General features: G+C 26.7%; 1 protein-coding gene across 1 annotated transcript in view; it reads left to right on the top strand.

Moving 5' to 3' along the window:
- Ance-3 overlaps nt 1-18,050 on the top strand; it is a 250,436-nt gene that overhangs the window by 66,021 nt on the left and 166,365 nt on the right. The gene's annotated exons all lie outside the window — the stretch shown is intronic.

The following is an 18,050-nucleotide window of genomic DNA, read 5'->3' as shown; positions in this document are numbered from 1 at the left end:
AAATACATATTTCCCATTGTTTTAATGTATTTTTGTTTGTAAAACTAGAGGCTAAAACAAAAGATTTAGGCTGCGAACGTGTGTAGGTGAGAGAAATGTTTGTGTTTGTGTGTTTGTCAATAAATATGTTTAGTTTATTTGGAATTTGGATGATCACAATGTCCAAAATTCTTGCAAAAAAAATTTGAGCAAAATCGGATATTATCCATGACCGATGTAAAATTTTGAGTATAAAAAGATCCACGATCAATGCAAAATTTTGAGTATAAAATGATATACGATCTATTCAAAATTTTGAGTATAAAAAGATTCACGATCGATGCAAAATTTTGAGTATAAAAAGATCAACGATCGATGCAAAATTTTGAATATAAAAAGATCCACGATCGAAGTAAAATTTTTAGTATAAAAAGATCAACGATTGATGTAAAATGTTGAGTATAAAAAGATCCGCGATCTATGTAAAATGTAGAGTATAAAAAGATCCACGATCGATGTCAATTTTAAGTATAAAAGATCCACGATTGATGTAAAATTTTGAGAATAAAAGGATTCACGATCGATTCAAAATTTTGAGTATAAAAAGATGTGCGATCAATCTAAAAGGATAAGTATAAAGAGATCCACGATCGATGCAAAATTTTGAGTATAAAAAGATCCACGATCGATGCAAAATTTTGAGTATAAAATGGTCTACGATCGATGCAAAATTTTGAACATAAAAAGATCCACGATCGAAGTAAAATTTTTAGTATAAAAAGATCCACGATTAATATAAAATGTTGAGTATAAAAAGATCCGCGATCTATGTAAAATGTAAAGTATACAAAGATCCACGATGTCAATTTTGAGTAGAAAAAATCCACGATTGAAGTAAAAATTTGAGAATAAAAGGATCCACGATCGATGCAAAATTTGGAGTATAAATAGATCGACGATCGATGTCAATTTTGAGTATAAAAAGATTGATGTAAAATTTTGAGAATAAAAGGATTCACGATCGATGCAAAATTTCTAGTATAAAAAGATCCACTATCGATGTAAAATTTTTAGTAAAAAAAGATCCAAGATCCATGTAAAATGTTAAGTATAAAAAGATCCACGATCGATGCCAAATTTTTGGTATGAAAAGATCCATGATCGATGTAATATGTTGAGTATAAAACGATCCACGATTAATGTAAAATTTTACATATAAAAAGATACATGATCGATGTAAAACTTTGAGTAAAAATAGATCAACGAGCCACTACTAATTTTGAGTATAAAAACAATCACGATTGATATATAATTTTGAGTATTAAACGATCCTCGGTTGATGTAAAGTTTTGGGAGCATAGAAAACCCAGAAATTGCAAAATAAGGACCGCCCTATTGGTTAGAGTAAATTGAGATTTAATAATTAACTAAATAGAGTTACAAACAATAGAGTTCAATATACTTCACATTTATTTCTAATAAAACAAAGATTTGTTTCATTCTTTAGCTGCAAAATTCAATATATTCAATAACAACAATTTTTTAAATCCTTAGTTATATATCCAAAAAAAACATAGCAGTAAATTTATTTACTGCTTAAAAAAGCTTAATATTCGTTACACATAAATGTAATAAATCAAAAGAAATAAAATTTTGTTACACATAATACAAAATTTTATATTTAATTTCATTCAAATTAAAACAAAATTACAAAATATATGAATTTTTTTTTATATATTTTTTGCAATACTTTTTAACACTCGCAACCAGTATATGAAATTATTCAAAATCAATTAGTATTAATGCCACTACGTAATTCATTCATTCATTCTTTGCCGACTTTAATTTGGCAGATGTGCTTCAGTGCACAAACATTGACTTGTCTTCATCTAGATAAAAAACAACAACACACACTGCTCTACAGTTTAGAAAAACCATAAAGACCATTAACTTGTCAACCATAGCCAAAAAAAAAATTAAAGAAAGAAAAAATAACACACAAATTCAAAGTTAGCTACAATCATATTTGTACATCAGTTGGCTTAAACTAAATCAAACAAAACTGGTAATAAAATGAAAATATGATATGCCTTACATTAAGTAATATCTGGATATTATTGTACAGGGGCAATAAGACAGACGATCCATAATAATGACAATATAAATATATGACAAACTGACATACAAAGAGGCAAACTGACAGACAGCTTTGCTGACATACTCAAACTCATACTCATTCATACCTTCAATAACAAACTACCGCAACTGACATGTAGATTTATGTTGCAAAATCTGCTGTCATATTCAATGTTTATTAAATTGAAATTGAAACAAATACAAAAAACCAAAAAACTATTGTTTCGTTTTAGTTTGTTTGTAACAAACAATACACTATAAAACATTACAAACATAATAAACACAATAATTATTGTATTTTACAATGACCATTAACAAAATTTCATATTAAATGCTGTTAAATAATTTCCATATTGTTGTTAATAAATGGTTAAATGTATGGAATTTGTTTATTAAATTAAATACAATAAAAAATTGTTATTGTTGCTAAATTATGTTTAGGATTTGGCCAAGTATGTAAAGATTAATTACAAACTCAAGGTTATTATTAAGTTTTACACAAATTAGAGATTAAATTTAGGATTTTTTGGCTCACGATCCACGATTGAAGTAAAATTTTGAATAGAAAAAGATCCACGATTGATGAAAAATTTTTCATATAAAGAGATCCACGATTGAAATAAAATATTGAATATAAAATGAACCACGATTGAAGTAAAATTTTGAATATAAAATGAACCACGATTGATGAACAATTTTTAATATAAAAAGATCCACGATTGAAGTAAAATTTTGAATATAAAAAGATCCACGATCGAAGTAAAATTTTGAACATTCTGAAGTAAAATTTTGAATGTAAAAGGATCCACGATTGAAGTAAAATTTTGAAAATTTTGAATAAAAAAATTTTGATGTAAAATTTTGAATGTAAAAGGATCCACGTTTGAAGTAAAATTTTGAATATATAAAGATCCACGATTAAAGTAAAATTTTGAATATAAAAAGATCCACGATTAGTAAAATTTTTAATATAAAAAGATATAAATTTTGAAGTAAAATTTTAATACAAAAAGATCCACGATTGAAGTAAAATTTTAATATAAAAAGATCCACGATTGAAGTAAAATTTTGAATATAAAAAGATCCACGATTGAAGTAAAATTTTGAATATAAAAAGATCCACGATTGAAGTAAAATTTTTAATATAAAAAGATCCGCGATTGAAGTAAAATTTTGAAAATTTTGAATGTAAAAGGATCCACGATTGAAGTAAAATTTTTAATATAAAAAGATCAACGATTGAAATAACATTTTGAATATAAAAAGATCCACGATTGAAGTAAAATTTTGAATATAAAAATATCCACGATTGAAGTAAAATTTTTAATATAAAAAGATCCACGATTGAAGTAAAATTTTAAAAATTTTGAATGTAAAAGGATCCACGATTGAAGTAAAATTTTGAAAATCTTAAATATAAAAATTTTGAAGTAAAATTTTGAATGTAAAAGGATCCACGTTTGAAGTGAAATTTTGAAAATTTTGAATATATAAAGATCCACGATTAAAGTAAAATTTTGAATGTAAAAGGATCCACGTTTGAAGTAAAATTTTGAAAATTTTGGATATATAAAGATCCACGATTAAAGTAAAATTTTTAATATAAAAAGATCCACGATTAAAGTAAAATTTTTAATATAAAAAGATATAAATTTTGAAGTAAAATTTTAATATAAAAAGATCCACGATTGAAGTAAAATTTTGAATATAAAAAGATCTACGATTGTTGAAAAATTTTTAATATAAAAATATCCACGATTGAAGTAAAGTTTTAAAATTTTTAAGTAAAATGTTGAATATAAAAATATCCACGATTGAAGTAAAATTTTGAATATAAAAAGATCCACGATTGAAGTAAAATTTTGAACATAAAAATATCCACGATTGAAGTAAAGTTTTCAAATTTTTAAGTAAAATTTTGAATATAAAAATATCCACGATTGAAGTAAAATTTTGAATATAAAAAGATCCACGATTGAAGTAAAATTTTGAACATAAAAAGATCCACGATCGATGAAAAGATCCACAATTGAAGTAAAGTTTTCAAAATTTTAAGGAAAAATTTTCCCTGTGATGGTCTGGTGAGACTTCAGCAGCTCATGATAGATAGAATTATCTGCGCCATGGATATTTGGCTTTGGTGTGGATTCAGGTATTTGGCCGAGCTTCACATACGATCTCTTTTGCTTCAGGTTATCGTAATGGATCCATTTTTCATTTCTAGTAATGATTCGGTACAAAAATTATTTTCTTTTTGAGCATTCAAGCAACATTTTGAACATGCAAAATCGTCTTTCAAGGTCCCTCGGCTTCAATTCGTTTGGTAGCCAATTTCTCGCAAAATATTTGAAATTGCTGCTTGAGTAGCTCCAATAATTTTGCAACCTCTTGTTTTATATGACAACAATATTAATGGAGAAATGCCTTCAATTCATGGTCGTCAAAATCAAATATCGTTTTGGCTGGAATGGGCGATATTTGTCAAAATCACAACTTCTGAATTCCACAAACCATTGCTTGTATTTAGAAACCGATGGAAAAAATTCATAAGCTTTGGTGAACAATTTTCCGTAGCCCTTAAATAACTTAAAAACTTGATTGATACACCAATATATCGGGAATTCTTCCGCCTCGGTTGTTATTTAAAATCGATAAAACAGGCCCACAAATGGCTGAGATATAACGCCCATTTTTTATCTATATCTGGATTACTAAGTTATCCATATAGACAATATGGATATCTAATGATAGATATTTCAAAGTCCTTTGCAACGATGTATATAAGTCTATAGTCAATTGGACCTACAATGGGTCAAAATCGGGAAACATATTTCTTAACCGGAATTTTTTTTTCATCAAATAAATTTTTTTCACTAATAAATTTAAAAAAAAAAAATTTATCATTTTGAAGAAAACAATTTTATTTTATCGATAACTTTACTTTTCCATAGAAAAGTTATCGATAACTTTACTTTTCAATAGAAAAGTTATCGATAACTTTACTTTTCCATAGAAAAGTTATCGATAACTTTACTTTTCCATAGAAAAGTTATCGATAACTTTACTTTTCCATAGAAAACTCATCGATAACTTTACTTTTCCATAGAAAACTTATCGATAACTTTACTTTTCCATAGAAAACTTATCGATAACTTTACTTTTCCATAGAAAACTTATCGATAACTTTAGTTCTCCATAGAAAAGTTATCGATAACTTTACTTTTCCATAGAAAAGTTATCGATAACTTTACTTTTTCATAGAAAAGTTATCGATAACTTTACTTTTCCATAGAAAAGTTATCGATAACTTTACTTTTCCATAGAAAACTTATCGATAACTTTACTTTTCCATAGAAAACTTATCGATAACTTTACTTTTCCATAGAAAAGTTATCGATAACTTTACTTTTCCATAGAAAAGTTATCGATAACTTTACTTTTCCATAGAAAAGTTATCGATAACTTTACTTTTCCATAGAAAAGTTATCGATAACTTTACTTTTCCATAGAAAAGTTATCGATAACTTTACTTTTTTATTTCACATTATTTCTCCATACAAAAGTTATCGATAACTTCAGCTTTCTATTGAAAAGTTATTAATAAACTTAAATTTCTATTTAAAATTTATCGATAACTTTAAAGTTCTATAAAAATTTATCGACAGATTAAATTTATATTCAAAAGTTATAGATAACACTTGTTGTCTATAAAAAAGTTATCGCGTAAAGTTAAATGTTTGTTTGTTTAGTTCATTCCGACAGTTTTCAATTTATTGTGGAAAATTTGTAATGATTATTTAATTGTTTGATGTTTATTAAAATGATTGTTTAAGTGTTTGGTTTAATTGACAATTTGCTATAATTAATCACCTATAAATAGTTTCATAAACCACTTTTTCTTTAAAGAAGAAAATACAGTATTGAAATATTTGTTTGCTTTAAACATTTATTGAACAATTAGATCTATTTCATAATAAAGCGCTATTATTTCCTACTAAATAAAAATCATGACAAAATTTTCAACATTTTTTTTTATAATTTATTGAACTGAGATTGTGTCGTAAAAGTCTTTTGTTTTAAACAATGTTTGTTTGCTTTTTTTTGTATCTTACAAATTTCTTAATTTGTTTGTTGGTTGGTTGCAAAATATCCAGCGTTTTTTGTGTGTCATGAAGTGCCATTTTTTGAACTCCACATAAGGTTTAATTATAACAAAATTATTTTGTTCAATAAATTTTCATCTAACAAATTTCCACAGATTTTCTTAAATGTTATACCCCAACAAACATCTACATATGTATATAACAATGAGGAAGTTTTTATTTTCTTAGTTTTTGATTTTATATTTCTTTCTTCTTTCGATTAAATTGTAAAAAAAAATTAAATAAAACTAGTTTATTTTATTTATTAGTTTGTTTTTTTAGCTTTACAATTACTGGTATTTTGCATTCATATGAATTGAATTGAGGCAGGCAGTTAAAATTTTTTCACCTCGGTTTTGCTTTTTTTGCCTTCGCAAATGTTGCAATACTTTTACTTACTTAATCTGTTGCATGTTATTATTAGCTTAAATGCCTCAATAGAGTTGTGTTAAGTTTTTTTTCTGATTTATTTAATATTGAACACTCAGCAGTATGATTTGAGAAAAAGTGTTTTAGAAATTGAAGCGATTAATTGTTAAATCGGTTAATAGAAGTGGCAATTAATCGTTTAATTAGCTAGAAATATTAAAAATAAATATAAAAAATTAATAATTTAGGCTATTTTCTATTGAAAATATATGAAATTCTTTTGTATCTTTTATCTATCTATCATTTTTGATCTTTTATGTTTGTTTTTTAGCTTTTAAAAAAACTCGATTAATCATTAACACTAAAATTTACTTCATCTATTTAATTTGAAACTTTAACTTAGTCAGTCTTCACATTTCATGTCTTCGCTTATATTTATATTAATAATTTGTTTACTTTAAACTAAAATGTCTAATGTTAAACAAAAACTTTTGTTGCTGAAATATAAAAAGTTTAATTAAATCAATTTTCCATTTATACCTTTTTCTAATATCTTTTTATATTTAAATTTGTTAATAAATGCAGGAGTTGAAAAACAAATTTATTGTAAAGAAAACAAAACTATAGTTTTGCAAAATTTACTGTTTTATTAACATGTGAAACAATATTTCATTAAGACTTTACAGTGATGCGAAGGCGGTAGTAAAAGTTGTTGTAAACTATGCTTTAATTGGAAATGGGTTTTTAAAACAAATTTTTCAAAACTAGAATTTTTTGTTGCAAAAAATGTTGCCCTTTTTGCCAACTGTCCCTTTTTGTAACATTTTCCGTTAAAAAAAGGATAACATTAATAAAATTGTAATAGATAATAGATAAGATAAATACAAATGGTAAATAAAAATGTTGCACTACAGTTTGGCACAATTTATGTTATTATTTGAACCAACTTTTTATTAATGTGCAGTTTTTCTATAGCGAAAGAGTACTTTGAGTGAAAATTTAACATGTGTTTTGTTATTGTAACAAAAACAAATTACATGTAAAACGTCCACTCAAAACAATCATTCGTTATAGAAAAACAGCACATAAGACTTTATTATAGTAATGCGAAGGCTGTAATCCTATATTACTTGGATATGGGTTTTAAAATAAAAAACATAAAACTTGTTTTTCAAATTATGCTTATTTTACTCTACAAAATGTTGCATTTTTTTGCACTTTTATTGCCCTTTTTTGTTTTTTTTTTAAAAAGCAAAACTTTACAGTGATACTAAGGTTGTAGCGAAATTTTTTGAAAATTTTAGAATATTTGCTTTTCTAAAGAAAAGTTATCGATAACTTTACTTTTCTAAAGAAAAGTTATCGATAACTTTACTTTTCTATAGAAAAGTTATCGATAACTTTACTTTTCTATAGAAAAGTTATCGATAACTTTACTTTTCTATAGAAAAGTTATCGATAACTTTACTTTTCTATAGAAAAGTTATCGATAACTTTACTTTTCTATAGAAAAGTTATCGATAACTTTACTTTTCTATAGAAAAGTTATCGATAACTTTACTTTTCTATAGAAAAGTTATCGATAACTTTACTTTTCTATAGAAAAGTTATCGATAACTTTACTTTTCTATAGAAAAGTTATCGATAACTTTACTTTTCTATAGAAAAGTTATCGATAACTTTACTTTTCTATAGAAAAGTTATCGATAACTTTACTTTTCTATAGAAAAGTTATCGATAACTTTACTTTTCTATAGAAAAGTTATCGATAACTTTACTTTTCTATAGAAAAGTTATCGATAACTTTACTTTTCTATAGAAAAGTTATCGATAACTTTACTTTTCTATAGAAAAGTTATCGATAACTTTACTTTTCTATAGAAAAGTTATCGATAACTTTACTTTTCTATAGAAAAGTTATCGATAACTTTACTTTTCTATAGAAAAGTTATCGATAACTTTACTTTTCTATAGAAAAGTTATCGATAACTTTACTTTTCTATAGAAAAGTTATCGATAACTTTACTTTTCTATAGAAAAGTTATCGATAACTTTACTTTTCTATAGAAAAGTTATCGATAACTTTACTTTTCTATAGAAAAGTTATCGATAACATTACTTTTCTATAGAAAAGTTATCGATAACATTACTTTTCTATAGAAAAGTTATCGATAACTTTACTTTTCTATAGAAAAGTTATCGATAACTTTACTTTTCTATAGAAAAGTTATCGATAACTTTACTGTTCTATAGAAAAGTTATCGATAACTTTACTGTTCTATAGAAAAGTTATCGATAACTTTACTGTTCTATAGAAAAGTTATCGATAACTTTACTGTTCTATAGAAAAGTTATCGATAACTTTACTGTTCTATAGAAAAGTTATCGATAACTTTACTGTTCTAGAGAAAAGTTATCGATAACTTTACTGTTCTAGAGAAAAGTTATCGATAACTTTACTGTTCTAGAGAAAAGTTATCGATAACTTTACTGTTCTATAGAAAAGTTATCGATAACTTTACTGTTCTATAGAAAAGTTATCGATAACTTTACTGTTCTATAGAAAAGTTATCGATAACTTTACTGTTCTATAGAAAAGTTATCGATAACTTTACTGTTCTATAGAAAAGTTATCGATAACTTTACTGTTCTATAGAAAAGTTATCGATAACTTTACTGTTCTATAGAAAAGTTATCGATAACTTTACTGTTCTATAGAAAAGTTATCGATAACTTTACTGTTCTATACAAAAGTTATCGATACATGATTCATACATCAATATATCAGCTATAGTATCGGTTTGGTTGCTATTTAAACTCGAGAAAATCGACCAACAAATGGCTCAGATATATGGAAAAAACTACCTCGATTTTTGATCAATTTGTTATATATATCTGGAATACTAATATGGATATCTGAGTTATTTTTTATTATAAAATTTTTTCATTAAATTTTTTTAATATTTGCAATCTATCATAAAGTATACTTTGGTGAGGATTTGGCACAGCTGAATATAGCTCTCTTACTTGTTTTTATCACTTCTTTGTTTCAACAATTTGTCACAGTATTTCAAACACTCATTTAATTTATGAAAAAATAATTAATAAATCACATGATTTGAGGAAAAACGTTGACAAATTGTCTATCAATTTGTGATTTATTGAAAGTATTTATAAACTTAAAATAACACTAGCTAATTTAAGTGAAAAACATTAAAATTATAAAATAAAACGTTTAGTTAATTACAAGTTAAGAAATACAGCATTAAAATAAAAAAAGTACATAAATACTTTTACATTTTTTGTGAATAAATAGTTGAATTAGGTAAACATAATGAAAACAAAACAAATAATGATAAATTAGTTTAAACAAAAAGTTTGACCTAATTTGAATTGAAACAATTTTTTAAAACTTAATTTTGAAATATTTTAAAATTTATATCTTAATTAGTTGGCTTTCAAAAAATCTATTTGAAAATTTTTGAATTTGAACAATTTCATTTATATAAAATTAGGCTTTGTTTAAGAAAAATTTAAATTAATTGAAAAATGTTTTTTCTTGAGAGAAACATTTTCAAATAATGTTTTATATAAAATCTAATTTTATTTAAGTTTCTGCTTGAGTGCTGCTAATAATTATCTATTATTCCATACATTTTCTCATTAATTTATTAAATATGTAGACCACTTATTCAATTAATTTCGTTTTTAATTTTTTAGTTTATTACCAAATATTTGAAAATTATTAACAGAAAATGTTTTAAACATTTTAAGTTTATATTATTGGAGTTTTTTTTTCTTAATATTTTATTTTATAAATTACTTAAAGTTTACGCAATTTTCTATGTAATCACGCGTTGTTGCTATTTTTGTTAAATCAAAATTTTTCTTCATTCAGCAATTATATGGAATTGTAATTGTAATTATTTAGCCAAAAGGCAAATATAGAGTTTTCTAACAAATTACCTGAAAAAAATAACACAAAACCATAGAAAAATCACATTAATATTGAGAAAAAAAAAACTGGGAGAAATGAAAAATATTTTATTGACAATTAAATGACAATAAATATTTTAAATAACTGCTATGTGTTTAAACAGCAACTGGATTTTTAAATAGAAGTAATGAAAAAATAAAGAAAATTATTGAAATAACATTAAATCATCAAAGTGTGCAATTTATGTGTTTAAGCTGTGGAAACAGATCTTGTATGCTTTAATAAAGAGAGTATCATATTAGCTTCCTGTTTGAAAATAAAACCTTTCGTTTTATATTTTCTATTTTTCTAGAAAATTTCTGTTATTTATACTTGAGTATTTTAATTTTAATATTTTTTATATACAAAATTGTTGTTGCTTAGAAATATTTATTTAAAACTTCACGAAGTATCCCAGCAGTTAAGCAAATAGTAAAAGTCTCCCTTATAGACATTAATTGTCACTAATTTCTGATCACTTGGCTAGCTCCAATTGATATATTTTTTTGTTATTTGACACAAATGTGCTCTTTGCAGTGTAGAGTCACTTGGTTACTCTATTCATCCCCGGTAATCTAGCATAAAGCCAATTGTCACTTAATTGTCTCCAAGTAATGTAGAATGTAGTCAATTTAAACGTTTTATGAAAAATTCGTAAAAACAGCTTTTGTACAAATTGTGTTGATATAATTCTCCTACAGTTTATTTTATTTTTGCTTCAGTATATTCAGAAACCAGTTAAGCAACAAAATTTCCAAAATTAAGCAATTGGGCGATTACAGTTTTGTAAAGGTAAATGCATTACACAGTGCAACACAAAAAAAATAACCATATAGGGACACCACCACGTGATAAAAGACCAAAGCCATGCTTTCTTTTTTTATGGGCCCCCAAAGATTTGGGGCCTCGTTGTAATTTTTGCAAAAAAGTGATAATTTTCTAAGGCTCATATCTTGCAAACAGTTCGGAATTTTGATTTACTCTCTGAGGCATAATTGTAGCTCATGTCATAAAGAACAAAAATTGTGAACATATAAAATCAAAAAAACTTCATCTTCAAGATCAAAATCGCAAAAAACCTTAAGCAATTCGAAATAAATTTAGAAATTTTTTTTTAAGCTGCCTAAAAGTATGCTTTAGTTTATGGCCCAAAATACTTAATTTCTTTAGGTTTTTCTTACTAACTTATATTGACCTACCTAAACGGTGTTAAGACTCATTCCTAGGAAGTTCATTTATTCTAGAAAGTTGTTTATTGAGATCTTAGGTACATTTTTGTAGTTGATTGTTTTTTTGAATTTTGAACGGTTTGATACCTATGGACCTGAACAGTGGAAAAAAGGTAAAAAAATCGATTTTTTTTAAGTTTTTTGCGATTTTGATCTTGAAGATAAAGTTTTTTTGATTTTATATCTTCACAATGTTTGTTCTTTATGACAGGGGCTACAAATTCCGAACTTTTTCCAAGATATTAGCCTGAGAAAATAATGACTTTTTTGCAAAAATTACACCAAGGCTGCAAATTTTTGGGGGCCCATAAAAAAAGTGCATGACTTTGGGCAAAAGACAGGTCTCTCAGACAGTCTCATTGTAATCCTAAAGGAAAAATTGCATACAACATAAACGTATTAAAACAAGTAAGAAAGTATGGTCGGTCAAGCCCTACCATATAATACCCTACACTAAGTAAAAGAGAAAAAACATTTTTCTTTTAAAATTTCAATAATTTATATTTTTGAGTGATTTTCGGAAGTGGGCCTTATATGGGAGCTATGACCAATTATAGACCGATTACCATGAGATTAGGTCGTGTGATTTATGTCTTTATTTAAGTTAACTATGTTGAATTTTTTTGTGTATACCAACATTTTTAAGCGATTATGCACGTTAAAATGATTTTCGGAAGCGGGTCAATATGGGAGCTATGACTAATTATGGACCGATCGTAACAAAATTTGGTGACATCAATTTTGTATATATAAAACTTATTTGGAGCGGACTTTGTGGATATAAATATATAAATTAAACATTTATGACCGATAAAGTCCAATTTCGGAAGGACATTTGTATGGGGGCTAGGTAAAATAATGGACCGATTTCAGCCAGTTTCAACAGACTTGGTGCTTGGGCCGAAAATATAATATGTACCGAATTTGATCGAAATATCTTCAAAATTGCGACCTGTACTCTGCGCACAAGGTTTACATGGACAGCCAGAAGGACGGACATCTTTGGACGTTACAAACATCTGCACAAACGCATTATACCTTCCCCACTATGGTGGTGTAGGCTATAATAACTAGTTACGTAGCCTAAATGATGGGTAAAGCCTCTGGACAGTCTCCTAGAACTGCTGGGATGTACATGCTAGATCTTGTGTGTGTAAATCATACTGTCGTGTAAAATACCAATACAAAATCAATGAGATTTATTGAGCATATTAAGAATTGTACTAGTTTCTTTGTTATTGAAATTCAGCCAAATTGATTTATTAGAAAAAAAGTTATGCACCAAAATGGCAGACCACCTTGGAATAAATTAATATTTTATTTAATATTTCACAATATTGGAGCTATAAACACTCTTAATGTTGAATTCAACATTATTAGTATCTTAAATAACAGTTTGCACTATTAATGTTTTAATGAAATGTGTAAAATATTAAATTTGTTCTTGGTGGTCTCACATTTTGCTTCATAACTTTTTTTGAACTGAAGCGATTTTTGTAAAATTCAATAGCAAACTACTTAGGACAATTAGTAAACATTCAAAATAAGGTTTATGAAGTTTTGATAAGTATTTTATAAGTTAGAGTGATTTACACTAACTAATGAACGATTAAAATCAACAGGAACAAATTTAATACAAAACTAATGGTATCTAGACCTGTCTAATTTGAAACATATTAACATTTTCAAATCTATCACATTCACCTTTTAAAGACTTAAATAAAATTTTTTAAATGCATTTATGCCACCTTTAAATTAAAAAACAATTTTATTACATCAAAGTTTAAGTTGATTTTGTAAATTTTGTTGAATTGTTAGCAATTACAAGTTTTTTTTATGTTGTGTTAGCTAAATTCCTTAATTAATTTTTATGATAACTTCATTCATTAATTTACAAACCAAATGACTCATTAAGTTGTAAACATTTTAAGACCTTTAAACACTTAATTAGCAAGTAAACGCACTTTTAAAGATTTCCATTGATTTGTTTTTACCAAATATTTGTTAATTTCATTTAACCATAAATAATCATTAAAACAACTGAAAAACATTAAGAAAAAAACTGTTAATCTTTACAAGTAAAAACTAAAAATTAACGTCATGTAGGGCAGATAGACAGGCTGTGTTCAAAACAACTTTATTTAAAAATATAATAATAAACATTTAAGAAAACTGCTACTTAAATTTTAAATACTTTTAAATTAAAATAAAAAAAAACAAGAAAAAACCAAGTAACGCCTTGACCTTGCATGTTAATTACACCTAAATTCAAATAAAAAGTTTAGTTTTTGGAGGAAAAATTAAAAAAATCAAACAAACTAATCTTAACTAATGTGTAATCAAATTAGGTCATAATTTATAAATAAATTGAAAGCTGTTGTTTATTAATATTGTGTTTTTTAATGAATAAGATCATAAAAAATCATTTAAATATTTTATATTAATTTTTTTTATAACAGTCATCTTAACAAAATCTTAAAAAAAACATAATAAATATTCCGCATCTAATATCAATTTGAATGCATTTTGTTTAAACAAATAATTAATTGAGCTACTTTGTCATCAAAGATATAATGCGTAATATGGTTATGATAAGTGTGATTTTTTAACTAAACACAGATAAAACAGATTCGGGTTCACAACCGAATTTGTCGCCAATCGAATGAAATGGTAGATTTAGGCTGCACAGTGGTTTAAAAACTTTTTTTTGGAAATAATTCATTATCTTGGGAACTATTGGAGATATTGTTACGAAATTTCACATGGATTGAGCTGAGGTGTTTTCGAGTTGATTTGCTTTTGTTAAGCTTCCTAAAGCTAATGGAGGTAAGTACATAGCCCCTCAAAGTTGGTCACCTCGGGTCTCAAATTTTTTAAAAAAATCGACAAAAATCCATTTATGATCCGAATGAGCTGAAATTGTGGATATAAATGGTCCTTGAGAAGATCTACACTTACAAGTGTAGGTTATCTCTATTAGTTGAAGAGATATTCAGGTTTATTGATTTACTTTTTTTAAATTTGCTCGATCCTTTTATGGTTTTTTAGGTATGGCGGGCCTACGGAGGTTCGAAATTTATTTTTAAAATTTCAGCTCATTCGGATCATAAATGGATTTTTGGCGATTTTAAAAAAAAATTGAGACCAGGGGTGACCAAATTTGAGGGTCTACGTACTTGCCCCCAGTAGCGCTAGGAAGCTGTACAGACGCAAATCAGCTTGGAAACACCTCAGTTCAAACCATGTAAAATTTCATAACAATATATCCAATAGTTCCCAAGATAACGAATTATTTCCAAAAAAAAAAGTTTTAAACCACTGTGGGCTTGTACAGATTGTAAAACTTGAATAATATTGAACTTTCTACGTCCCACTAAGGAGCATTTAATCAGAAAACCTGGACAAAAAGCCAGAAATGAATTTAAAAAGTTGTGAATTATCAAGACTTAAGTTGAGATTTGTAGTTTGGAGACGATTCCACTTCTTGCAGCGCAAAATATATTACGATTGACTTCTAAGCAGCGCAAAATATATTACGATTGAAGCTAGTTAAATTTTAGCTTCAATCGTAGGTCTCTATGTATCATAGGTCTTTTTATAGATCAATTTTAGTATCAATTGTAGGGGTTTATGTAGTTCAATTTTAGCTTCAATCATAGGGCTGTTTATAGTTAAATTTTAGTTTCAATCGTAGGTCTTTATGTAGCTCAATTTTAGCTTCAGTCTTAGGTATTTATATTTAGCTTCAGTCTTGGGTCTTTTAGCTTCAATCATAAGGTTTTATATAGTTCAATTTTAGTCTCAGTCTTAGGTCTTTTAGTTTCAATCATAGGTCTTTATGTAGTTCAATTTTAGCTTCAATCGTAGGTCTTTATGTAGTTAAATTTTAGCTTCAGTCTTAGGTGTTTACATTTCGGTTCAGTCTTAGGTCTTCTAGCATCAATCATAGGTTTTTATATAGTTCAATTTTAGCTTCAGTCTTAAGTCTTTTGGCTTCAATCATAGGTGTTTATGTAGTTCAATTTTAGCTTCAATCATAGATGTTTGTATAGTTAGTTCAATTTTAGCTTCAGTCATAGGTATTTTAGCCTCAATCATAAGTCTTTATATAGTTTAATTTTAGCTTCAATCATAGGACTTTATATAGTTTAATTTTAGCTTCACTCTTAGGAATTTTAGCTTCAATCATAGGTCTTTATGTAGTTCAATTTTAGCTTCAGTCTTAGGTCTTTCAGCTTCAATCATAGGTTTCTATATAGTTCAGTTTTAGCTTCAGTCTTAGTTCTTTTAGCTTCAATCATAGGTTTTTATGTAGTTCAATTTTAGCTTCAATCATAGGTCTTTATATACTTCAATTTTAGCTTCAGTCTTAGGTCTTTACATTTCGGTTCAGTCTTAGGTCTTTTAGCATAAATCATAGGTTTTTACATAGTTCAATTTTAGCTTCAGTCTTAGGTCTTTCAGCTTCAGTCTTAGGTCTTTTAGCTTCAATAATAGGTCTTTATGTAGTTCAATTTTAGCTTCAATCATAGATCTTTATATAGTTCAATTTTAGCTTCAGTCTTAGGACTTTTAGCTTCAATCATAGGTCTTTATGTAGTTATATTTTAGCTTCAATCATAGGGTTTATGTGGTCAAGTTTAGCTTCAATCCTTGGTCTTTATATAGTTCAATATTAGGTTCAATCGTAGGTCTGTTTGAAAAAAGTCCCGCTGAAGCTCACCAAAGCTTATGGTGATTGTGTTCCATTGGTTTCAAAGTGGGCTGGTACAGATTGTAAAACTTGAATAATCTTGAACTTTCTACGTCCCACTAAGGAGCATTTAACCGGAAAACCTGGACAAAAAGGCAAAAACGAATTTAAAAAGTTGTGAATTTTCAAGACTTAAGACTTGAGATTTGTAGTTTGGAGACGATCCAAAGTCAGGAAAATGAAATCAAGCTTCGTTGCCATTATGTTGTTTAAAGGTCTACCGATTATGTTCGGCCCTGGCAGCGCAAAATATATTGTATGTGTATGTGCCTAGATCTGGTCCAAATTGAAACTAACTGTATATAAATGGAGACGATATGCATTATGTATTCCGGAAATCTGATGAAGCAGTTTTTATCTATTCTTAATAAAGTAGAGTGTTTAACAAAACTATTTGCTGTTTAGTTTTCCCAATTCACTTAATAATATTTAATTTGAATTAAAACCAAAAAAAACCAATCATAAGATTCAATAAAGCATATATTGTGTTTCAGACTATTAAATTTATTATTTTTATTTAAATTTGTATTAAGAAAATAAAATGTCATTTAAAAAAAAACCGCTGGTCTCAGCTTAGTTTGTGGTCGCTTTAGGTAAATGAGGCAGAAACAATGGTCACACACAGAAAAATCAAGCATTTAAAGCATAAAAGACCTAAACTGCAGCTGCAGTCTCCATTTAAATGACGACAACCTTGTGTTTTGTTTAATATAGATTCTGTTTTATATTTTCTGGGGTTTTTGTTTAAAATTTTCTGCTGTTTGTTTTAGTTTTATACATTGGTTTGCTTTGTTTTTTCTTTTTTTTTAATTTAACATAAAAATTATGTAATTTTTGTTTAGTTTGGTCAATAATAATGTACCGTATTTGGTGTTTTGTTTTTTTTTTATTTCGTATGGAAAAATGTCACTTTAATTTTGCTAAAATATGGTGGGAATTTTGTTGGCAATTTCGAGAGGAGATGTTTATAGATGAATGATTTGCCAAATAAATAATGGAAAACACAGAAGAAAAAAAAACTGTGAAAAATCAGTATTAAGCAATATTGTTAAGTTTGTCTAGCTTAAAACAAAAGAGTTAAGAAACATACAGTTTTTGTAATCGAATTTGTGTTTTTAAGTTATTTTAATAATGGGGTCTTATGTTGTGGCTTTTAAAGTAAATTAGTGTTAAATTAAGTTAATTTTAATTGTTATGTGAGGGGTAAAACAATTAACCATTGATGATAGTAGAATGGATTTAAGTCGGATTTACAAGGAAAATTAACATGGCTTTTCAAAACCCACATAAACAGTCTAAAGAAAAAGAGAGACTTCCTCATACTTATCGACAATATTTTGTACTTTAGGTCTTTATATAGTTCAGTATTAGCTTCAATTGTAGGTTTGAGCTCCAAGCGAAGGGGTGTATGTAGTCAATTGTGGCTTCCAATGTAGGTCTTTCAATATTAACTTCAATAGTAAGGA

This window comes from Calliphora vicina, chromosome 2 (assembly GCF_958450345.1).
Source record: "Calliphora vicina chromosome 2, idCalVici1.1, whole genome shotgun sequence".
Classification (NCBI taxonomy): Eukaryota; Metazoa; Arthropoda; class Insecta; order Diptera; family Calliphoridae; genus Calliphora; species Calliphora vicina.
Note: the sequence above shows the minus strand (reverse complement) of the source record. Positions and strands in the feature narration are given on the sequence as shown.